Source organism: Lipotes vexillifer, unplaced genomic scaffold (genome assembly GCF_000442215.2).
Source record: "Lipotes vexillifer unplaced genomic scaffold, Lipotes_vexillifer_v1.1 scaffold1008, whole genome shotgun sequence".
NCBI classification, from domain to species: Eukaryota; Metazoa; Chordata; class Mammalia; order Artiodactyla; family Lipotidae; genus Lipotes; species Lipotes vexillifer.
Window position 1 is genome coordinate 2,854,018 of NW_006772616.1, and position 25,655 is coordinate 2,879,672.

At 42.4% G+C, this 25,655-nt stretch overlaps 1 protein-coding gene across 3 annotated transcripts in view; it reads right to left on the reverse strand.

Annotated features, from left to right (window-relative positions):
- Positions 1 to 25,655, reverse strand: part of EIF4E3 (eukaryotic translation initiation factor 4E family member 3) — a 65,761-nt gene that overhangs the window by 38,800 nt on the left and 1,306 nt on the right. For 2 of the 3 annotated variants that reach the window (XM_007447662.1, XM_007447663.1), the window contains exon 2: positions 3,170 to 3,317. The gene's annotated coding sequence lies outside the window, so the exon portion shown is untranslated. Of the gene's footprint in view, positions 1 to 3,169; positions 3,318 to 25,614 lie in introns of all 3 variants that reach the window. The other variant, XM_007447661.1, reaches the window with a different exon arrangement.

The following is a 25,655-nucleotide window of genomic DNA, read 5'->3' on the forward strand; positions in this document are numbered from 1 at the left end:
CGGGGGCGGCGCGGTGGCGGCGGCGGCGGCGGCGGCGGCGGCGGCGCGGGGCCCCGGCGGTGCCCGGGTCCCGGAGGGGGGCGCGGCGGCCGGGGGCAACGCCATTTTCTCCGCCCCGCCCGCGAGACCGGCGGACGCACGGACCGCGGGGCGAGCGGCGGCTGAGTCACCCAAGCCCCCGCCCGCCCCGCCGCGGCCGCCCCGCCCCGCCCCGCCCCGCGCGCGCCCCGCCCCGGCCCTTCGCCCGCCCGGCCTTGGAGCCGAGCCGCCGGGCCGCCAGGCCCCGGGCCGCCGAACAAAAGCACGGCCCACGCGAGTGGGAGGCCGATTCGGCGCAGGCACCGACCCAGCGTGCGGGGACTGACGGACTCGCGGGTCTGGGGGAGGGCAGAGCAGCGGCGGGGACGGATTCCAGGCTACAGGGGTGGGAGGAACAGAGGAAGGGCCAAGCGGTGGGTTCTGCAGCCAGACAGGAGGTGAGCAAGACCTATGGGTGGGCTACAGAAAGACGGAGGGATGGATGGATGGATGGATGGTCCAGTGGACGGAGTCTCAGACCCACATGGTGGGAGGGGAGGAGGGGTGGACAGACATACCAGCAGTCTGAAGGATGGGTGGGAAAGCTGGCAGATGGCTGGAGGAGGGGTGGAGGGATGGAAGGGCAGATGGAAGCACAGTTGGATGTCAGAGACAGATGCCCGGGGAACCGCTGGCCAAATGAACAGAGACTGGAGTGCCCAAGAGTGCAGAAAGGGTCAGACAGACAGAACCAGGACCACTGACCGGGGGATGAAGTTGTTACAGGTCAGTTTTGCATGTTTCCTAACTCAGCTGATTTGAAGGGGCCACCAGGTGCCCAGAGTGTGACCAACTTTAAATGAGGGTGCCCAAAATCAGCCCCAGGTCTCCACACTTGCCCCAAAGCACCCACAGGGAAGGAGGAGGAAACTGGGCATCAGGAACCCAGCCCTCCGCTTTCTGCGTCTTTGAATACAGAGGAAGCCCCTATGGCCATTAAGATTCCTGAGCCTCCTAGCACCGCCCCTTGGCAAGTGTCTATCATTCTCTCTTTCAAAAGAAAAGGAGACGCATGAGGGCATGTGAACACACATGTCATAACTGGCATGGACATGGACACCCTCCTTAAGCTTGAATTTCTGGATAGTGCCTCTCTGGCCTTTACCAGCTGTGGATGTAGAGTTCTGTCTCCTCAAAGATTTTCTCCGTGGCCTAGCATACATTCCGCTCTTAGCCTGAGCATCTCTGGGATGGACTAGAAGAGGAGCTACAAAACTAGATGGGTTCGGGGGTTTCACAGGCATTGTAAACACCCGTTATGAATCCCAGGGTAGGTGCCTTCCCTAAAAGGTATTCAAGTTCTGATAAAATGACCACAATGAAAACAAAACCGCTGCTTTGCTATCCCTGCTTCGAACATAATTTTTATACAACGTATGATGCTGGAAGCAGTGACATATTTAAAAGCCCTTCCACCTCTGAGATACAAGGGGCGCTTTCGGTTAGATGCATTTTGGGGGTTGGTTAATTTCTCCGTTTATTTTTTCCAGAAAATGCATATATGGCAGTGTTTACGCTATTCTGAGCACTTTATCCTTATTAACTCATTTAATCCTCACAAAATCCAATGAGGAAGATACTGTTATTAGCACATTTAATAGATGAGAAGTGGAGAAGTTAAATTAACCCCAAGGTCACCCAGTTAGTGAGAGAGCCAGGATTGGAACATAGGTATTCAGGCTCCAGAGTCTAGGCTTCTAACTGCCAGTCTCTACTGCCTCTCTAACTGGAAAACTAACAGGTCCACATAGTAAAAATAAGAAAATGAATAGTAAGTCTCCTTCCCTCCCAAGGCTATCAGTCTTCTTGCCCAGAGGAAACCACTCACTGTTAACAGTTTCCTTCCGGAAAAATGCACGTATGCCTGTAAAGGCATAGATCTACAAATATAAATTGTATACCTACTACCTATGTCTTTTATAAAGAAATAGAAGCATTTTATACCACTGCCGCACCTCCTTATCTTAATTGACATTATATATTTGAAGACTTTCATATCAAAACATATAAATCGACTTCTTTTTAAGGACTGCAAAGTAATCCATTCTAAAGAAGTAATGTAATTTAACTCCCTAGCCCTCAAGATTTGTTTGGCTTGCAGTCATTTTCTTTGATAAATAATGCTACCATAAGCATTTTTATATTTAATGTCTTTCCTCAACTGCACAAGTTTATTTCAGAGTAAGTCTGGAGAAGAAGAATTTTTGCCTGTGTCTAAAATTGCTAAATTACCATGCAAATGGGTACATGCATTTATATATAATGGATTTCTAAATAATGGCTGATTCTGAAATTTTATATTTACTTAGTGACATCTTTAATCTTCATATAAAATTCTAAGGCATTGGTAGAGAGGGAGTTTTTGCTTTCTATTGATTAGAACTAGTCAAAGTGTCAAGTTTAGCTTCTCCCTTATGTTCTGTGACAATACTCTCAGCAAGAAAGGAATATTTTAAAAGTTTTATCTGCAGTTTCTAAAAGGGAGTACGTACCACATGATAAATTACTTTCAGAATTTAGAACTAGGAACAGTCTGGCAATTTGTCTTTATTGAATATCAATTATGTACCTCCCTCCCTTTTTGCTTTGGCTTCCAGGATGCTCGAAATGACATCTGCTGTTCCACCACAACATCAATATTAACCAGTGAAAAGGCATCACTATTTTATGTTAATATATTCCTATTTTTATGTTAATGATCTGATTGCACGTGTGCATCTTATACCGTGAGCCCCTCAAATCTATTTTGGAAGCAGGTGATATACAAAAAATATAAAATTTAAATCACCTTAAGATTAATAAAAGAAGTCAGGCAACATGACTAAGGTGAGAAGCAAGGAGGGAACAATGGGCATTACTTTCATTCCCTTCCTGTCTGAAATGTGTAAGAGACTTAACTCTTGTTATCACTCTTCAGAATCATCCTTAGAAGATAATATATGAGGAAAATTCCCCTCATCTTTCCCACTTTGCAACTGGGCAGCAGGAATTCCAATAATTTCAGGGTAGAAAGGGAACTTGGAGATGACCTACGCACACCCATCATATTACAAATGGAGAAACTGAGGCCCAGAGAGGTGAGGTGACTTACCCGAGGCCACAGCTCTAGGAAATAACACAGGCAGGACTAGAACGTGGGTAGCTTGAGATCCAGGCCAATGTGCTCTCCCCCTGCGTAACACGCAACTCAGACAGCTTGGGGCGGCAGGAGGGAGGAAGAGGAGGTGACCCCACAGCCCCTAGCAATGAAAGCAACAAAAAAGACTTGAGGCACTCATAAATAATTAAGCAGTGAGCTGCAGCAGCTACTCCCCTCCCTTCCAGCATCCAGTCACCAAGGCAACTTGGGCAGGGTGCCTGCTGGTTGCCTAGTAACAGTGTGGTCTGCTCCCCTGACATGCTCCCTAGGCATCAAAAAGGATTTGAGAGCCCGGAAGAGCCTTAGACAGGGACCACTACTCCAACACCTTCATCTTCCAAATGGGTAAATGGAGGCCCAGAGAAGCCGAGTAACGTGCCCAAGGTCACACAGCTACTCAGAGGCACAGCCAGTCTCCATTTCTAGTTGCTTTCCATTGCACTATGGCTGCCTCAGGGACACTGCAGATGGAAGAGAGGAGATCTCTCCACAGTTCCTAGAAGAACAAGAAAGTAAGATGGAGAGAGCAAGCAAGAAAGAGACAGAGACCTTCAGCTTTCATATGCAATTAACAGGAGCTGGTAATCCCATCGGCCAGACTTTCATCATCACCATGGCAACATGGGTGAGGTGGGTACTGGTTGCCTAGTAACAAGTGGTCCTCTGTCTTCCACTCACATCTGGCTCCCTGGGAGTCACAGGAACAGTAGAATGTTGGAGCTGGAAGGGAAGGCAGGGATCCGAACTCAGTCTCCTCCTTTGACTGAGGTTCAGGGCCGCTGTACAAGGTGACACAGCCACAGAGCTAGCTAGTGACAGGGACTCGTTGGACAGCCAGCCTTTCCTGAATTCACTCCATTTACTGCTGTCACAGCACTGTGGAAAGGGAAGCTTCACTCAATAAAGACAAAACGTGGCAGGGGAATGGCAAGTGGTCCCCAGGAGGTATTTCTACCGCTTGTCTAAACGGTGGCAGTTCTGCACACGAGGCCTGGCACACAAGGGGCACTCCGCACAGTATGAAACACAGGGTGTCTAAAGTCAGAACATCTGAGTCAAAAGCCAGTCCTCCCCAAACCTGGAAAGCTTCTTATCCCTCTGCACCTCTGTCTCCACATCTAAGAAATGGGTATCCTGATAGTGCCTACCTCTCGAGATGTCATTAGGATTAAATGAGAAAACGTACACATCAAGTGCCTGGTATACAGTAAAGATGCAGTAAATATTAAAAAGTCATTTATTCCACTTTCAGTAAATATTTGTGGCATGTCTGCTATGTAAATGCCACTGTTCTAGGGTCTTGAGATTCATTAGCGAGCAATAGAGACAAAAGAAATCCCTATTTCAGGAAGCACACTTTGCAGTGGAATGAATATTTGATACACACACACACACACACACACACACACATACACAATATATATATATCTATTTAAGTGTTTGTTGAATGGGTGGAGAAACTCATTGGCAAATATGCTATGTTTATGTTACTGGGCTCCTTCTCTAAGACTGAAAAGTTTCCTGTTTACAGGGTGTGATGCTATAAATATGCAGGCCTGTCTTGTATGTGGAAACTCCCGACGTTTTCCTTTCTTCTAAACGCTCGGAGGAAAAAGGCAGGCAGTGGCCACTAGATGGCAGACCTGTCTCCCCAGATACTGGGCCTGGAGGCACAGGCCAGGGGCACAGACCCTGACAGACACTTCCAGCAAAGGCAAGGGCTGCAGTTGGCCCGTCCCAGGGCAAGGCTAGGAGGGGTGGAGGAGACTAGAAACGCCTCTGGGACACTGGGGGTGTAAGGGGAGACTGCAGTGTGGTGTGAGAGTGATTGCTTTAGTGAGACTGAATCCTGCCTTCACCAAGACCTTGCCCCAGGTAAGCTGTGTGACCCGGGGAAGTTTTATTCACCTTGCTGAGCTCCAGATTTCTCCTGTGGAACAAAGAGGTAATAACAAGAGCTCCCTCTTGTTGCTGCTTTGAAGCATGCATGAGGAAACATGTCTGAGGCACCCTGCAAGCTGCACATCGAAAAAGCTCAAGCAATGTTACAGAATCTAAAAGACCCCTGAAGGTCTGGTTCAGGGTTGCAGGTGGAAGAGAGAGGGCTAAGGGAAAGAGCACTTATTAAAGCCCTTGTGATGAGGAGTCGGTGGTCCTCCCAGTCACTGGGCTTGGAAATTGTGGCATTGAGGTTCGGCTGTCCCACCTTCCACCTCCCTGCCCACCCATTAGCCCCAGAGTCCTTGTCCTGTCTTCCCGCCCTTGCACTGGTCTTCCTCTTTATTCCCAGGGGTGGCACCCGCCCCCGGGTCTCACCTGCTGAGGTCCAGCCAAGCACACTAGTCTCCCTGCTTCCGGCACCAGCCCCCCTCCAACCCGCTGTGGGACAGCAGCCTGAGCAATTGTCCCCAAACACCCATTTGACCATGTCTGAAGTGCTCCACTGGCTTCTTACAGCTCATAGGCGAAAGCTCAGACTCTTTCCGGTGGCCACCAGGGCTCAGCATCTTCCGGATCCTTCCTGCCTTTCCAAGTCCGTGGCAGCGTTGAGGTATCGGCCCGTTGGTTACTCTCCTGAACCTCCAGCCCCTCTGTTCTGCACAGCTGTCCATTCTCCCATGCAGGCCTCGCGGGCAGCCTCTTCCCCAGCCTCCCGCTCTACAGCAAGTCGCCTCCACCCCTGATCATTTCCTTCCCAGCACGTGTCCCAGCCGCACTGACCTAGCGCATCCCACACCAGAACATCCGGTCCCAGAGGGCCAGGACCCTGTTCTGCTCTGCTGTGTGCCCACGGCCGGCCATATGTATGACACATCACCAAGAGCTGTTCAGTAAATGAACTGGGTATACAACAGCTACTGCTTGAAAGGAGCAGTCTGTGCATGCATCTCCCAGTTTCTAGACTTTCTCCCCGGTCAGTGTATCCCTTGTGGGGATGGCACATTAGTTTTCCTAAAAAGCGACTCCTACTGTTGGGCATTTAAATTGTTACCAAGGTCTGTGTCCACTATGTGCCCTCCCCTCCCTGCAATAAATATACTCTGCAAACCACTGACTCCTTATCAAAGACTCCAAAGCCAAAGATGGGCTCCCCCAGGCCCATCAATCAGCCAGAGAGGTGAGGATGACTCAGATGAGAAACGGGACCTGAAGGGAAGGCCAGCAGGCTTCCACATGGTCTTTGGAAGTTTTTAAAGGAGAGGAAAAGATGGACAGTACAGAGGCAAGGTGAGCTGCCCACACTTAACAGCTGGGTGATTTTGGAAAACAGAGTCAAGCCCTCTGCGTCTCCTTTTTTCTCACTTGAACAGTGAGTGCCCCGCTAGTCCCTGCCTCGCGGTGCTGTCTGGAGGCGAGGCTCTGCGTGAGCCCTTAAAATGCCCCGTGAGTGCTGGGCACTGTTTCCTGATGACCGTTCCTGGCGGGGAGAGCCGCACACCTCCTGCGCTTGTTTGAACACAGGTGTTCTCCTTTGCACTCTGCAGAGTTAGAGGAGAATGTGTAGAGAAACCGACGGTCCTGGTTTGCCTGGGACTGGGGCACGGAAAGTCCTGGAAAACCCCTCCTCGGTCCTCGGCAAACCGGGGCGATTGGTCTTGCTAGGAGCACGTCCACAGAGCACGGGCTGTTGCACGTGGCTTGCCACGTCCATCATGGAGGCCTCCAGTCCCCACAGCGGCTGAAAATTGCTGGCATAGTGGGAGTGTATTGCTGGTAGGGTGACCAGCAACCAGCTGGTCACTTCTTTGCGGCTAAGAAGCTCACTGCTTTACGGATAAGATTTCGTTTTGAGCTGTCAATTATGGCTCAGATATCACTAAGGGGAGCATTCTGCAAGCCAGTATTCTGAGGAAGGGCATCGTGCTTTCTACAGCTTTATGTTTAAGCTTAAATAATCACATCATTCTATGGCTTAAGGAATCCTGATATAGAAAATATCAACTTCCTCAGCAAACTATTAGGAGGTGATGAGCCATGTTATGCAATGACCACCTGTACCGTATTTTCCATATTAGCCTAAGTTCCTTGAGGGTGGGAAGCCTACATTTGTGGTCTCCACAGAACAGATGGCTCGTGTAGCCTATACTCAATAAATACTGGGATGATGAATCCCTGTGTGATTAAAACATTCATGAAATGTTTTATAAGTCATTTACTTCTTAAGAGCTGAGTAGTCTAAAATTTGAGAAGCTATTATCAACTGATGGGCGATTAGAAAAGGAAAATAAGCAATTATTGAAATGAAACCACATTACTTGTTTTCTAAAAAAAAAAAAAACCAAAAACCTGTAATCGCATAAAATTCTTAGAACAATAACTACCATGTGCAAAGTGCTACATTAGGAATCACGAAGATGCTTTCAAACAGCATTTTTGGCCAATGAAACCTTGCACCGTCACTTAATCTCTTACCATCAGCAGGACCTGCATGTTCCCTTCTTTCCTGTTGATTTTCATTTGTTACATATTCTGTAGATAATGTTAATTTGCACGTTATGGCATTTCTTTAACAGTTTCTTGGTTTTTATGGTAAGATGGTGTCTCTTTCTGGGAAGTGAAGGATATGCACATACTATTTACACAAAGTGTGTTACAAAATGTGGTCCCTAGTAGGAGTTATGAGCAACATGGTAGCCCACAGATCACCTTGCATGTGTCATAAATATTTACTATGTTGACAATGATCTTGGAGATAATTAAGAATCACTTTTGTCCTTTCAAAACCTTCTAGATCCCTCAGAACTAAACTCTGAATTATCCTAACTTTGAGTTGATTCTCTATCATTCCTAAAATACCCAAGGGTCATCTTTTATATTGTATGAAACATAATCTTGTCAATAAAATACAGTATCATTTCTTTCATATGTTGCAAAAGCATAGTCAATGATGCAAATAATCTCCTATCTTTCATTCTGAGGGAAAACCATTAATAAGACCATACTCTTTGCAAGAATCGCAATTTAGCAGTAAGAGGGCACAAACCGTCCATAAAGGCAAGACATATATTAGCAGTAAGGAAACAAGCCTAATGAGTATAATGTCCAGATGGAAATGAATAACTGAATCATTCTCTGTCAAATCAAATAGCATCTTCATAAGTTGTTGCATCATCTCTGTTGATTTAATTTAACTGGAAGATAGGAGAAAATGATTATGACCTGCAAAAGTATCTTCATTTCCCAGGCTCATTAACATTTGCCCTGTGAATCCCCTCCTTTTATTCTGAAGGTGAAGTTACCTCCAACCTGAGGTTTCTTTCCCTCAGAAGCAGCCCATGTCAAAGAAAAAAATAGCCCCAAACTGGAATGGAATGATTGGAATTAAAAAAAAATGGAACCCCAGTGTAAACACTTCTTTTGCAGGCAAGCTGGTAAGTACAAGTTGTCATGGAAACAGGATGTATTCAAATTATACTAGGAATGACGTTCTTCATCTAACTAGGTGTTCATCTCCTCTAAATGGGGAGAAATTGTTGTAGCTGAAATCCATTATATTTCTTTCAAATCTGCATTAAAAACAATCATTCCCTTTGTTTTATATAGAACTACAAAGACACAGAGCGTCACTCTCGTAAAAGGGAGAATTAAAATTACTTGCAAAAGAACTGGGGCGTAAATAAAAGGCATAAAATGAAAATGAATCCCATGATATAAATCTATTGACGCACAGTGCAGGGGTGAAGGATGGAAATCAGACAATATAATACCACCTTCATTAACAATAGGACATATTTTTCTTCTATAGCGTTAGTGACTATTTTTTACAGAATGATCTAGGCCAGTTCTCTGGAAGTTGGGGTGATTTGTTAACAGGTGTACTATCACTGCTGCTGATTACAGCACAGGCCCTTGTTAATTGACATGCATGTAAGAAAGACACAGGAGAAAGGCAAGGCTGTGATGAGCAGTCGTTTCCCACTACTTAGTAAGGCAATCATCAAGAAACACATGGTACAAGCTAATTTTGTGGGGAAAGATTCACAGCACGGAAGGCCCATGAAGTCACAGTATATCTAAGAGGTAGCTGGAAATTCTTTTTGGCTCAAGATGTTCCTTTGGGAACATCTTGTAATTTTTTTCAGGTGAAGATAATTTCTCTACCTCCTTCCAAAAGATAAAAAAAAAAGATTTTACATGTTTTGCAGCCTAGAATGCTGAGGTCTCAACAAAGCCTTTGTCCAAGCACTTAAGACAATGATCATTCAAATTAAAATGCCAACAGTTCCAAAATATACAAAGAACTCTTAAAACTCAACAATAAGAAAATGAACAACCTGGTTTAAAAATGGGCAAAGACCTGAACAGACAACTCACCAAAGAAAATATACAGATGGCAAATAAGCATATGAAAATATGCTCAACATCATGTGTCATTAGGGAATTACGAATCAAAACAACAACAAGATGTGAGTACACACTGATTAGAATGGCCAAAATCCAAAACACTGACAACACCAAATGCTGATGAAGATGTGGAGCAACAGGAACTCTCATTCATTGCTGGTGGTAATGCAAATGGTACAGCCATTTTGGAAGACAGTGGCGACTTCTTACAAAACTAAACATACTCTTACCATACGATCCAGCAATCATATTATTTGATATTTAGCAAGGTACTGTAGTTGAAAATATGTTCACACAAAAATCTGCAGATAACTGTTTATAGCAAATTGATTCATAATTGCCAAAACCTGGAAGCACCCAAGATGTCCTTCAGCAGGTGAATGGATAAATAAACTGTGGTACAACCATGAACAGGAATATTATTCAAGGATAAAAAGAAATGAACTATCAAGCCATGAAAAGACATGAGGAAGCTTAAGTGCATATTACTAAGTGACAGAAATCAATCTGAAAAGGCTACGTACTATATGATTCCGACTGTATGACACTCTGGAAAACGGAAAAACATGGAGATGGTAAAAGGATCAGTATTTGCCAGGAGTTAGCGGGGAGGGAGGGAGGAATAGACAAAGAAAAGAGGAATTTTAGGGCAGTGAAACTACTCTGTACGGTACTCTAATGGCAGATCCATGTCATTATACATTTGTCCAAACCCAGTGAATGTACAGCACCAAGACTGAATCCTAATGTAAACTACAGACTTTGGATGACAACGATGTTTCAATGTAGGTTCATGGATTGCAACAAATGGACCTCTCTGGGCGGGATTTTGACAGTAGGGGAGGAAGTGCATATGCAGGGGTAATAGGAGTAACGGAAGTCTCTGTACCTTCTGCTCAATTTTACTGTCAACGTAAAGCTGCACTAAAAAATATAGACTCCTTAAGAAAATACCAACAGCAGTAATAGCTACAATTTCACGACTGCTTAACTATGTTCCACGTTTACTTATCTCAGCTATTCCACATATCAACCCTAAGAGGTAGATACAATTATCATCCCCGTTTTACACACTGGAGGCTCAAAATGGTTAAAGAACATTCCCACAATTACACAGCAAGACGTACAGAGTTGAAACCCAAGTCAGTCTGGTTCCAAGCCTGTGCTCCTAACATGTACAAACTCTTCTCTTGAGGACAAGTTTCACCTCCCTGAAGACGTCGCTGTGTCATATGAAAAATGAGCTCGGCCTTTGACTTAGGGAAGGATTTGAATTATGCTCCCAAATGCTAAAAACAGAACACTGTGGAAAAAGTGTACAAAGACTATATATGTTTATTAAATAAACAATATGGGACTAGTAAACATCAGAGTTCAACTACAAATTAACAGCTATTTTAGCATTTGCTGTAAGTTTGGTCGAACCATCTGCTTCTAGAGAGGGACTGTTTAAGAGATATAAACCAACAGATCCAAGAATCTCAATGAACTCCAAACACCAAAAACATGAAGAAAATCACACCAAAGCAGAGCATAATCAAATTGTTCGATACCAGGAAAAAGACAGGCTATGAACAGAGAAACAAAAATAAGGATTAGAGAAGATTTTTTCACGGGAAATAATACAAGCAAGAGGATAGTGGAGCAATCTCTTCAAAGTGCGGAACTTTAAAAAATGTCATCTTAGAATTCTGTGCCCAGTAACACATCTTTTCAGAGACAATGGAGAAGAAATATGCTTCCAGCAAGATGGAGTAGAAATGCTTTTCTCAGTTTTTCTCACAGAGTACAGTGAAAAATCCTAAACATTATATATGAAACAAACAGAAGGTTTAAAGAAGGTGGCACATCATCTAGGGACCTTGGGACGCAAGGAATGACATGATGGTGAGTTCCCTGGGATTTTTTTTCTTCTTTTTTTTTTTGGCCACATATATCCCAGATTTGGAGCTGGAAAAGCTGACAACCTGGAAACGACAACGGGTACAGACAAGAAAAGCCCCAACGAAAGCCTTCCTCCCTAACCAAAGGACACGGAAAGGGGTAGCCAAGCAAGATAAAAACTTTTAGACAAGAACTACTCTACACCAACCAAACACCATGGGAAAGACTGTGACCCTACCTCTACCCAAGCCAGCAAGGCCAGGAGGGGAGCTTAGGCTTCTACCTTCATCAGGCAGAGTGGATCAAACAAAAAAACAATGACACAAGCAAAAACCCCGTGATCCTACAATATCCTATATACAAAAAGCTCACTTCAAATACAACATGGTTAAATGGAAAGGAAAAGGACGGAAAAAGATATACCATGTAAATATGAATCTAAAAGAAAAAAGTAAGAGCGGCTCTTCTAATATCAGATAAAATAGATTTCAGAGCAAAGTTTACTAGAGACAGACACCATTACCTAAGGATGAAAGGATCAACCCACCAGGAAGACATAATGACCCCAAATATGTGTGCACCAAACAAAAGAGCCTCATAATACACAAAGCAGACCCTGAAAGAGCAGACAGGAGAAAGGCAATCCACAATTATAGTCGAAGACTTAAACATTCCACTCTCAGCAACTGATAGAACTGTGAGACAGAACATCAGCAAGGGTAAAGAAGAAATGAACAACAAAGTCAGTCAACAATATCTAACTGAGATATATCGCACTTTAGCAGAATACGCATTTTTTCAAATGCTCTAGAATGTTCACTAATACAGATTACATCCTGGACATAGAACAAACCTTAACAACAACAACAAAAAAGAGCAGAAAGGCAAGAGGACAGAAGCAGGTTAAAAGTAAAAAGGATAGTGGGGCTTCCCTGGTGGCGCAGTGGTTGAGAGTCCGCCTGCCGATGCAGGGGAAACGGGTTCGTGCCCCGGTCCGGGAAGATCCCACATGCCGCGGAGCGGCTGGGCCCGTGAGCCATGGCTGCTGAGCCTGCACGTCCAGAGCCTGTGCTCCTCAACGGGAGAGCCCACAACAGTGAGAGGCCCGTGTACCGCAAAAAAAAAAAAAAAAAAAAAAAGAAAAAAAAAAAGTAAAAAGGATAGAAAGTCTATTTTTCTTTCTGCAGGTAATACACAAAAACTTTCAATTTAATAAATAGTTATTGAACACCTCCCATGAACCAAGACTGTATGAGAAAAACTGTTAAGAAAATAAAAGAACTTCAAGAATTCATTCGAAACCACACACCCATGTACACACACAAACACACACATACAAGCAGACATCCTGAAATCCCAGGCATAGACTATTAAGCAAAATTAGACATTATATTGATCCTTAGCTTGATTTTATGAGCATATCCTACCACGAAATAATTTTTTAAATAAAAAAATATGAGTAGATAAAAGATATACTGTGCCACTTCTAATCAAAAGAAAACTGGAGTGGCTATATTATTATCACACTAATTAAATTTCAGAGCAAAGAATATTACCAGGAACGACGAAGGTCAATTAATAATATAAAGGAGTTACTCCATCAAGAGGACACAGCAATTCTAAACATGTTGCTCCTGACAATAACAGAACTCCAAAATACATGAAGAAAAAACCGTTAGAAGTGCTAAGAGAAATATGAAAATCCATAATTATAGTCTGAGATTTCAACACCCCTCTCTCAATAACTGATAGAACAAGTAGACGGAAAATCACTGAGTATAAAATATTTCAACAACATTATCGACTGACTTGGCCGGACATTTATAGAACATTCTACTTAACAACCACACAATACACATTCTTTTCAAGTACACAAGGAGCATTTAAGTAAGACAGACCATATTCTGGGCCATAAAACAAATCACAATAAATTTAATAGAATTCAAGTCACATGTGTATGTTCTCTGATACGATGGAATTAAATTAAAAATTAATAACAGCAATATCCCTGTGAATATCCAAATATATATAAGTTAATAACACACTTCTATATAACCCATGGTTCAAAAAAGCAATCAAAAGGGAAATTAGAAAGTATTTTCAAATGAATAAGTATGAAAACACATACATCAAATTTGTGGGAGGCTGCTAAAATAGTACTGAGGGAAAATTTTATAATAAGAATGCTTAGAATAGTGGTCTCAAATCAATGAACTCAGCTTCATGTTAACAAACAGAACCACCATATGACCCAGCAATCCCACTACCGGGCATATACCCTGAGAAAACCAAAATTCAAAAAGAGTCATGTACCAAAATGTTCATTGCAGCTCTATTTACAATAGCCCGGAGATGGAAACAACCTAAGCGCCCATCGTCGGATGAATGGATAAAGAGGATGTGGCACATATATACAATGGAATATTACTCAGCCATAAAAAGAAACGAAATTGAGCTATTTGTAATGAGGTGGATAGATCTAGAGTCTGTCATACAGAGTGAAGTAAGTCAGAAAGAGAAAGACAAATACCGTATGCTAACACATATATATGGAATTTAAGAAAAAAAAAATGTTATGAAGAACCTAGGGGTAAGACAGGAATAAAGACACAGACCTACTGGAGAACAGACTTGAGGATATGGGGAGGGGGAAGGGTGAGGTGTGTTAGGGCGAGACAGAGACATGGACATATATATACTAACAAACGTAAGGTAGATAGCCAGTGGGAAGCAGCCGCATGGCACAGGGATATCGGCTCGGTGCTTTGTGACTGACTGCCTGGAGGGGTGGTATAGGGAGGGTGGGAGGGAGGGAGATGCAAGAGGGAAGAGATATGGGAACATATGTATATGTATAACTGATTCACTTTGTTATAAAACAGAAACTAACACACCATTGTAAAGCAATTATACCCCAATAAAGATGTTAAAAAAAAAAAAAAAAGAAACTGGAAAGAGAAAACTGGACTCAAATTAAGTAAAAGAAAGGAAATAATAAAGATCAGAGTAGAAACCAATAAAGTGGAAAACAGAAAAACAACAGAGAAAATTAATGAAACAAAAATATAGTTCTTTGAGATTTAAAAAAACTGACAAACCTCTAGTCAGACTGTTCAGGAAAAAACTGAGAAGAAACAAACTACCAAAATCAGGAATGACATAGATGATATCAAGCAGACTCTACAGACAGCAAGGGAATTCTAAAGAAAACAAAGGGCTGATTAATAAGCCTCTGAAAATGAATTAACACTGATGAGATGGAAAAATTCCTTGAAAGACACAAACTACCAAAGTTTACTCAAGAAATAGATACTAACTTGAATAACCATATATCTATAAAAGAAATGTAATATGTAGTTAAATACCTTCCCACAAAGGAAATTCAAGGCTCAAATGGCTTCACTCGTGAATTCTACCAAACATTTAAGGAAAAAATAATACCAACTACATAAATTCACCTTCTACACAAACTACACACACAAAAAAAAAACTGGAAAGGAGAGAATACTTTCCAACTCATTCTATTAGGCCAGCCCCACTCTGAAACAAAAAACAGACAAACCAGTACAAGAGGAGAAAATTAGAAACCAATAACCTTCATGAATATAGATGCAAAAAGTTCAAACAAAATCTTAGCAAGTAGAATATAAGAAAACATAAAAAGGATAATACATCATGACTAACTAGAGGTTCTCACAGGAATGCACATTGGTTTAACATTTGGGAGTCAATTAACATAATTCATCATTTAACAAACGGAAATAGTAAATCATCTCAAAAGATGCAGAAAAAGCATTTGCCAATCCAACACTCATTCCTGATTTTAAAAAAAAACTCTCAGGGAAGTACGGATAGAAGGGAACTTCCTCATCTACAGGCATCTACGAAAACCTACAGCTAATATCATGCTTAATGGTGAAAAACTGAATGCTTTTCCTCTAATATGGGGGAAGAGACTAATAAGGTCCATTCTCATCACTTCTATTTAACATTGTACTTATTGCCAGTGCAACAAGGCAAGAAAAAGAAAAAGCATTGAAAAAGAAAAAGTAAAACTGTCCTTATTCACAGATAACACAATCATCTATGTACAAAACCTGATGGAATTTACCCCAAAAAGCTACTAGAATTAATAAGTGAGTTTAGCAAAATCTCAGGATACAAGATCAATACAAAACTCAATAATATATTTATATACTAGGATTGAAGAATGAGAAATAGAAGTTTTTTTAAAAATACCATTTATAATAGTATCGAAAATATGAAATACTTATGGATAAATGTGATGAAAGATGTGTAAAAACTGTACATTGATAACTACAAAATATTGCTGAAAGAAATTAAAGACCTAAATAAATGGAGAAATATACCTTGATCATGTATAGGAAGATGGGGTATTGTTAAGATATCAATTCTCCCCAAATTGATCTATACACAATCCCAATTAAAATCCCAACAGGCTTTTTTGTAGAATTTGACAAACTGATTCTAAGATCTATATGTAAATGCTAATAACTCAGAATAGCCAAAACATTCTGAAAAAGAAGAACAAATTTGGAGAAATAACCCTCCCTGATTTTAAAACCTTATTGAAAAGCCACATTAATCAATACAGTGTAGTATGGCCCTCAAGATAGATGTAGATAAACTGAACAGAACAGCAAGTCCAGAAACAAACACACATATATATGAACAATTGATTTTTGACAAAAATGCAAAGGCACTTGAGGGAACAATAGTAGTTTTTCAAGAGAGGGATGGAACAATTGGCTATCCATATGCAAAAAAAAAAATAACTTCAATCCATACCTCATACCATTTATAAGACTTAGCTTAATATGAAACATAAAACTAAACATACAATTTTAAGAAAATAAAACCTCTAGAAGAAAATGCAGAAGAAAATCTTTGTGACCCTGATTTAGGCAAGGATGTCTTAGATATTACAGCAAAATCAGATTCATAAAATAATTCAAAATGATAAACTGGACTTGGTGAAAATCAAAATCTTGTGCTTGTCAAAAGACACTATTAAAAGAATAAAAAGAGAAGCCACAGACCAAGAGAAAATATTTGTGAATCATATATCTGAAAAAGAACTTGACTCCAGAATATATTCTTACAACTTTCAAAAATCAATAATAAAAATATATACAGGGCTTCCCTGGTGGCACAGTGGTTGAGAATCCGCCTGCTAATGCAAGGGACACGGGTTCGAGCCCTGGTCTGGGAGGATCCCACATGCCGCGGAGCAACTAGGCCCGTGAGCCACAACTACTGAGCCTGCACGTCTGAAGCCTGTGCTCCGCAACAAGAGAGGCCACGATAGTGAGAGGCCCGCGCACCGCGATGAAGAGTGGCGCCGGCTTGGCACAACTAGAGAAAGCGCTCGCACAGAAACAAAGACCCAATACAGCAAAAATAAATTAATAAACTCCTACCCCCAACATCTTCAAAAAAAAAAAAAAAATACAAATGGTATCATGAAAAAAGGGCAAAAAACTGAACAGATTTGTCAGCAAAGAAGATACAGAGATGGCAGATAAGCACATGAGAAGATGCTCAACATCATTAGCCATTATTTCCAACCTAGGAGAATTCTTTTCCCAGCCAAACTATCAATCAAGTATGAAGGTAAAAAAAGTGCGGTTTCAGATATGTAAAATCTTACTGAGCTATATACACCACATAAAAATAAATGAAAAAAGGGTTCCCCTGGTGGCACAGTGGTTGAGAATCTGCCTGCCAATGAGGGGGACACGGGTTCAAGCCCTGGTCTGGGAGGATCCCACATGCCGCGGAGCAGCTGGGCCCGTGAGCCACAGCTACTGAGCCTGCGCGTCTGGAGCCTGTGCTCCGCAACAAGAGAGGCCGCGACAGTGAGAGGCCCGCGCGTCGGGGCGAAGAGTGGCCCCCGCTCGCCGCAACTGGAGAAAGCCGTCGCACAGCAACGAAGATGCAACACAGCCAAAAAATAAATAAATAAATTTATAAAAAAAGAAATGAAAAAAGAAAGAAAGAGAAGGAAAGAAGAAGAAAAAGATGTGGGCTACAGGAAACAGGAGCTCTGACATAGGAAGGTAGTGAAGAGATAAACATGACGTTGAAGGGAAGTGCCAGGGCAACAGTCGTGCAGACGGCTGTTCAGATCAGACTGAAGAGAATGAAGGTTCCAGGAGAGATGTCTCCAAGGACAAAAATACAGCCACCTGATTGGATGATGAGTTTGGCTGTAGTGAGTGAAACTGTATGGTTCTGCCAAAAAGTTTGAGTGGGGGCTTCCCTGGTGGCGCAGTGGTTGAGAGTCTGCCTGCCGATGCAGGGGACACGGGTTCGTGCCCGGGGCCGGGAACATCCCACATGCCGCGGAGCGGCTGCGTCCGTGAGCCATGGCCGCTCAGCCTGCGCATCCAGAGCCTGTTGCTCCACAATGGAAGAGGCCACAGCAGTGAGAGGCCCGCGTACCGAAAAAAAAAAAAAAAAAAAAATTTGAGTGGGTTACAGGCACACGTCACTTTACGGGGAGGAAAAACCACCATCATTAGCTCTAAGGAAAACAAAAAAGGTGTACAATTCACAAAATGTAGTCATCATGTATGATTCAGCTGTGAACTATACTACACAGGATGGAATTTTACAATTCCACAGCTCACTGATACCAAGCTGACTCTAACTAACTTGTATTCATTAGAGTTCTATGCCTGTTAGGAGAGTGGCAGAAGGGTGGCAGCAGGGGGTGGGGTGGCTCTGAGAAATGCAGCTGTTTACTCATAATGTCTGTGACCCTGAAATGAGACCTTCTTAAAATCACATGGAAGTCTAAGGAGAAATGTGCCAAAGGCATACCTTTTATGTGGCTTGTTTCACCATCAAAATCGATCTGCCTTGTCTCTGAGGTAAGCCCACCTTTTATTTTTGCAGATACTCTCTCTCTAACAGTGGTAAGAATTCTGGCCAGTGAAAGATTCTATACTTCATCTAAATCAAAACCCAGTGCAAAGCTTGGGGCGGGCGGAGGAAGAATTTATGTGTGTGGATGCGAACGTGTATAGAGGGTGGGTATCTTAAAGAGTTAAACGTTCATTTTTCATTACAAGAAAGTTATTGGGTAACTGGTAAAACAGAAATCAAGAAAGAGTAGGTACATCCCTAAAGGTGTGTCTTATGGGCCTCAGTACCATAGCTTAGACCATTAGATAAGGATGTACTCCAAAAATCTGTATCTTAAAAACTATAGCCTCTACAATTCTCTAGAATAGAAAATAAAAACAATCAATGCACTACTTGATTTTTGACTAAATAAGAGAGGAGGGGGAGGAGAGGATTATGGAAGCAGCAGCTCTCATATCTACTAATTATATCAGGATTCCACACACAGGAAGAGGACATTTAAGCAGCAGGTTCGATCCTATCATCCTTGGCACTCACAGTAGCACCCTTGTGCTGATAGTTGCATTCCATCTTTCGAAAGCAAAATTTAGGATCACAACATGATTTAACCCTAGAGGGAGTTGAAGGGGCTATTAAACATTATATAACAGAAAAGAGAGGGGCCACATAAAAGGCTTTTTTCTCACTTGCAGCCATGGCTATAACTCTTTGAAAAAAATATACTACCAAAATATCAAAAATGAGATTTTAAGTGGTGACAAGTGTATATTTTTGTATCTTCTAAATGTTAGAAGTGCTCATTTTCAAACGATTAAAATACCGCCTATAGCATAATGGTTTTTCTCAATTCTGGACCAAGTAATACAACCTTCAGTTTAGTATTTATTTATAAGATATTGATGGGTTTTGTCCCCTCAATTATGTATTAGTCAACACAGCCCTGTATGTGTACTTATTAAGAATTCAGGCTTTCAGGCCAGGTAGACCAGACTTTAACCTTGCTTTACCACTATAGACTATGTAATTAACTGCTGTAATTAACATAAGACTCAAGGTTCCTCATCTGTAAAATGGGGGTACAGGGTTTTGTAGAAGTAAACTAGACAGTGTATGCAAAACACCTTGGCACACTAATGGATCTATAAAAAAAATAAAACCGTCTTTCCCAATGGGTAGACACTACTGTAAAGCTAGTGACTGAATAAGAATTTCTGAATCCCTCCTCCCAAGTTCATTTCGGCATCAAAGCATGTAAATACGGAAGCAAACCAAAGACACAACTCTTGTACACATAACCTTATGGCAAGACATACTGATTTCTGTGACCAACCCCAGGGAAGGGCCCGAGAGTTCACACCATAAAGGCTTACACTCACTCAGGAAGCAATGAGGAGTCCATGTCACTTTCTAGGCCGGCAGCACTCTTTTGATAAGGATACTTCCTAAGGTTACAGAGGTGACCTGACTTTAATATGAAATATGGGTTTGGTTTTTTTTTCTCACAATTATGTTACTTGCTTAGGACATCCAGAGTTGCGCAACTATCATCACTACCTAATTTTAGAACAATTTCATCACCCCCAAAACAAATGCTCCAATACCCATTTGCAGTCACTCTTCAATCCCCTCTACCCCAAGTCCCTGGCAACTACTAATCTGCTTTCTGTCTCCATAGATGTACCAACTCTGGCCATTTTATAGAAATGGAAGCGTGCAATACATGGTCTTTTGCATCTGACTTCTTCCACTTAGCATAATATTTTCAAGGTTCATCCCTGTTGCAGCATATGTCAGTACGTCATCCCCTTTTATGAGTGTGTAATATTCCACTACGTGGAGAATTCACATTTTGTTTATGCACTCATCCCCTGTCAATTAGATTGCTCCCCCCTTGGCTAGTGTGAGAAATGCTGCTATAGACATCTGTGTACAAATTTTATGTGGACATGGTTTTATTTCTCTTGGGTATATACCTAGAAGTGGTATATACTGCTGGGTCAGAGGTAACTCTATGTTTAACTTATGGGAAATTTCCTAACTATTTTCCAAAACAGCTGCATCGTTTTATATTTATACACCAGCATTGTATGAGGTTCTAATTTCTCCACATCATCGTCAACACTTGCTATTGTCTATTTTTTTGATAACAGCCATCCCACTAGGTGTGAAGTGGTATCTCACTATGGTTTTGATTTGCATCTGTCTAATGATTAATGATGGTAAGCATCTTTCCACGTATTTATTGGCCATTTGTATATCTTTTTGAAGAAATGCCTATTCAAATCCTTTGCCCAATTTTAAATTGGACTGTTTGGTTTTTTACTGTTGATTCATAGGCATTCTTTATATATTCTAGATACAATTCCCTCATCAGATATATAACTTGAAAACACCTTCTTGCATCCTGTAGGTTTGTCTTTTCACTTTCTTGAAGGTGTTCTTTGAAGTGCAAACTTTAAAAATTTAATAAAATCCAATTTATCTATCTTTTCCATTTTTTGCTCATCCTTTTGGTGTCATATCTAAGAAACTATTGCCTAATCTAAAGTTATGAAAATTCACTCTTATTTTTCTTCTAAGTTTTACAGTTTTAGCCCTTACATTTATGTCTGTGATACATTTTGAGTTAATTTTTGTATATTATATTTGTGAGGCAAGGGTCCAACTTCATTTTTTTGCACATGGAGAAAACTGTTAAAAGAGTTTTCACTAAACCATATTTTGCTTATTAGAAGTGTGACAGTATGCCATGCACGTACACATGAGTGACATATTCAGTCATTCATTCGACAAATATATACAGCAAGGACAATATTTTGAGATATGACCTGATAATTTTTCTTCCTGTTTTTCCCTTTCCTTTCCCACACTGAAGCAGATAGCAGGGTCCAGCCTTCCTCGCCAAGGAGAGGTTTACGGAAGGCAGCTTCCTGACTTTTGTTCTCCCAAACACCTAAATTCTGGGACCACCGATTCCCAGGAGAACTGACCAATTATACTACCCAGAAGAACAGAAAGAACAGGATTCCCCAATGCTGGAGTAGACAGGGAGTCCCCAGAGACGAAGGCAGAAGGGAGGAGCAAGAGGGTACTGAGAGAGGGGATCTGCACTGCGTTTCCCAGACATAGAGCTGAGAGACATCTAATACGATATACATCCTCAGCCCCTATTCTCACACCCCAAGTCTGGCATGAGACAGCTAAGAATCACCAAACCACAATGGCTTATAAGGACAAAAAAAACATGGCAACAACTGACCAAACATCACTGGCCTCCCATACACATGCACACACTACCCTGAAGGACCGTGTGCTGGGCAATCTGGGCACTAGCCTGGAATTATGGCACATCCCAAAGAAGCAAAGGTCCTTGATGAAACCCCAGAAGCACCAAGTTTACATGTTTTTCTTCACCATCGATGCAAAATGGCAACTCAGTCAGAAATTAAGTTTCTACGAAGCAGTTATATTTCTGGCACCCTTGATTTTATAGACTGACATTCACACCTGCCACACAAATATTGAGACATATATATATATATATATATATATATATATACACACACATATATGTGTGTCTGTGTGTGTGTATGGCATCCTCCTAGGCTAGGTTGAGAATATAAAAGTCAATCAAGCCATGGTTAGCCAAGGCATTTACAGTCTAGTAAGAGCAAAAAATGTATTTACCATTTATTACACACCACCTGGGTGCACACCTTGCGTTACACTCTTTTTTGTAAATGGATCAAATTTAATGGAATCTTCCTCGCAAAAGGCCTTTGAGGCTCAGAGGTTCAGAGGAGGTAAAGGACTTGGCTAAGGATACATGTTAGTAATTGATGGGACTCGGATATGAACTAAGGTATATTTAACTCCAAGTCCATTTGCAGTCCTGAAGTTATGACTCCCTCCCATGGAGAGGCCAATCTGAGTAATATCCTTTGATAACTCAGCATCCATTGGACATAGATTTTGGCTCATGTTTTCTAAGAGTTGGGATGAGACTAAGTCAAACCAACCTTCTCTAACTTGCTGCTCAACATGCCCATTGGCAGATGACCAGCCAGAAGCCTGAGGCTGGACAGGAGACATCAGCCAGACTGGCTCCTGTGATGATGGGGACCGTGGCCTTGACTGAATCTGTCAAGGTCTGTCAACCAGTCTTCCAAACAGCAGACTTCCATTACCATTCACATCACCTACATGTGCAGCAAAGAAGTAACAGAAGTAATTTGGGGTGGGAACCCCAACTTTTATAGCTATGTGCAAAAGGAAGCAATTTTTCTTAGAGGGAAGAATCCCACCGAGCCGTTATGCTGTGAGATGCTAGCACTCAAATTGGTGTCTAAGATACTATTTTAAATTCTTCAGTGAAGCTTCCTAGAAACAATAAAGGGAAAATAAGTTGATTCTGGCAATGAAACGTTAATAGTTTTTCCTTAAGTATTAATCTTCTGAACAAATGGTGACAATGAAAGGAGCAGGCATAGAACTGCTGTGAGAGCCATGATTTATACATTTTCTATTGCTGCTTCTGCTATTTGATCCTGAGAAGATGACTAAACCAAATCCCAAATCCCAAAGAGAAGGGTACTGAGCCATGGAGAAAACTTAGAGAAACCTAAATCATAAGGAGCTAATGTCTCTCCTTTTGGGTCTTTTTGTGCAGAATAAATCTCTCCCCATTCGGGATTGTATAACCATTTACCTTTCATTTTCTCACATACAAAGTGAACCTCAGAGGTGAGGACCCTCTGAAATCATTTGGTCCAATTTCTCCTTTTGTAAATGGGAACATTTGAGATTCCAAGAGGTGAAGCGAAATGTCAAGTGATCATTAAAACAAATAATATGAAGATTTCATCTAAGTGGGAAGGGTACTGACCTAGGAGTGAGAAGACCTGGATTCTACTGCCCACTCAGCCATGTATGAGTTCACAAAATGAAAGCACTGGATGAGATGCTTTTGAAAATCTCTCCCCTCTTTGAAGCGGCTTTAATTCTGTGAACATCAGTAGTGTTCGGTTGTTTGTTTTTACAAAGGTAGCACCTTTTTTTGCAGTTATGGTGAAGGGGCAATACGTATGGTGGTTGTGAGCGTGGTTTCTAGAGTCAGACTTTCTGCCTTGCAATCCCAGCTCTCACACTTACTTTTGGTGAAAGCCTGAACAAATTAACCTCTCTGCCTCATCTGCAAAATGGAAATTGTAACAGTACCCACCCCATAAGGCCCTTAGAATGATGAAACGAGATAACACATGTCAAGTATTCAGCACACCGCCTGGCACATAGCAAGTGCTCAGCGAACACAGGCTGCCCTTAACAGTGTCATAAAGGAACCAGAGTTGGTATCTCTGTGTGCGTTAAAAGAAGGCATCCCTTCCTCTGGGCAGAAGCAGCCCAAGTGCTAAGGTCCACATCAAGGCTGGAACTCACTGCCTGTGGCTATGTGCCTGGCTCTAAAATATCAAAGTAAGAAATCACTCCCCAATATCCTTTGCTAATAGTGGTACCCAGTGAATATGTGTCTGTTATCATGTAGGCCTTCTAGAAAACACTTCAGAGGAGGCCCACTTAGATGGCAAGGACACTTTTGCTCTTCTTTTCTTTTCCTTCTTTCTGCCTGGAATGCTGAGGGAATGGCTGGGGTGTCAGCAGCCTACTGATCATGAGGAAAGGGCTAAAAGATTTTCAGAGACTCAGACTTACAGCCAATAATTCAATACTATTAACCTCCAGACTTCTTGTTTTATGAAGAAAACAAACTCATGTACATTTTCGAGCTACTATTATCAAAATGCAATTCCTGACCAAAATACTCTCCAAAATCTACTTCTCTTTTCTGTCAACAAATATCTGTAGACTTGCCTGGTCAGCCACTTGTCCCTGGCCACTTCGGGGCCCTAAGTCAGGCCCTCATTGGCCATCACTTAGATTTTTACAAAATGTCCAAATGCCCTCAAGGTCCTTGCTATTCCAAGTGTGGTCTGTAGACCAGAGGCATTAGTGTCTCCTAAGAAATTATTAGAAAGGCATCATCTCCAGCCCCATCCAGACCTACTGAATCAGGATCTCCAGTGATTTCTGGGCACATTAAAGGCTAAGGCTCTGGACTAGGCTTCCAGACTCTGCTTTGTCATTCCTCTTAAACACTATTGTCAAAATAATCTTCCTGATGCACATCAGTAGTTTTCTAATCACAGCACTCTCCTCAAAAACCTCCAAGGGCTCCTGACTGCCTATAGACTAAAGTTTAGACTCCTCAGTCTGACAAGGCTTTCTATGATCTTGTGTCATCCTAAAAATGCCCATCAAAGTGCCTGCCATGCCAATAAATAATATTCTGCATAAAACAAAGCAAAAAATGAGTGTACCTGAGAAAGAACATATTTCTTAATTCTGGCTTCTCCATCCTAGGCATTGGGGATACAGGGTTAGGAAAAACCAGACACAGTCCCTTGCCTTCCTGGAGCTTAGAGATCAGTTGAAAGGACAGGATCTTCAAAAGCAATAAAAATATGTAATACCAAATATTAAGTGCTAAGAAGGAAATGAATGGGCAATGGTACAGAGTAAGCTAGACTGGTCAGAAGAGTGGCCCAGAGGATGCGGAGCCCGTTGAGGGGCTGGTCCAGGCAGAGGGAACAGCCTACGCAAAGCCGGGAGAGAATTTGGTGCAGCTGAGGATCAGAACAGGGGCTACCCTTTCGGGCTTCCCAGAAGACTGACATCCTGGGAGGAAGGTGGCATGGGATTCACCTTCCAAATCAAGGGAAAATGCTGAATTTCTTTTCCCTGACAGACGCCTTCACTGGGACCACGAACGGGGCAGAGAGCAGGGTATGCTTCAGGGTCGCTGGTGAGTCCAGCTGTGGAAATCAGACCGAGTGAAATTTGAATCTCAGCTCTACCACTTACCGGCTCTCAACTCCCTTGACCTCCAAGCCTGTGCTTCCTCAGATATAAAGCGGGTTTAAGCATAGAACCAACTTTGTCATTTCTGTGAACGCTGAGGGCGTAAAGCTCCCCAGAACACTGCCACCCACATCAGTGCTGACCTGAATACTAGAGGTTACAAGGCTGTGATCACGACGATGACTGTGAATTACTATGAGCTTGCGGGCAGAGGGCTCATCCCAGAACCTCCGGTCCCACACCGCGCCCCCACGCCCCGAGGCCTCCCGACCCTGCCATCCCAGGAACCCCCCCCACCCCGCGCACGGCCACCTCAGTGACCCCAGGGCGGGCGCCGGGCACCGCCGCCGGACCCCCGTTACCTGGGGCCAAACGCGACCTGCCGCCACCTCGCGTCCTGGGC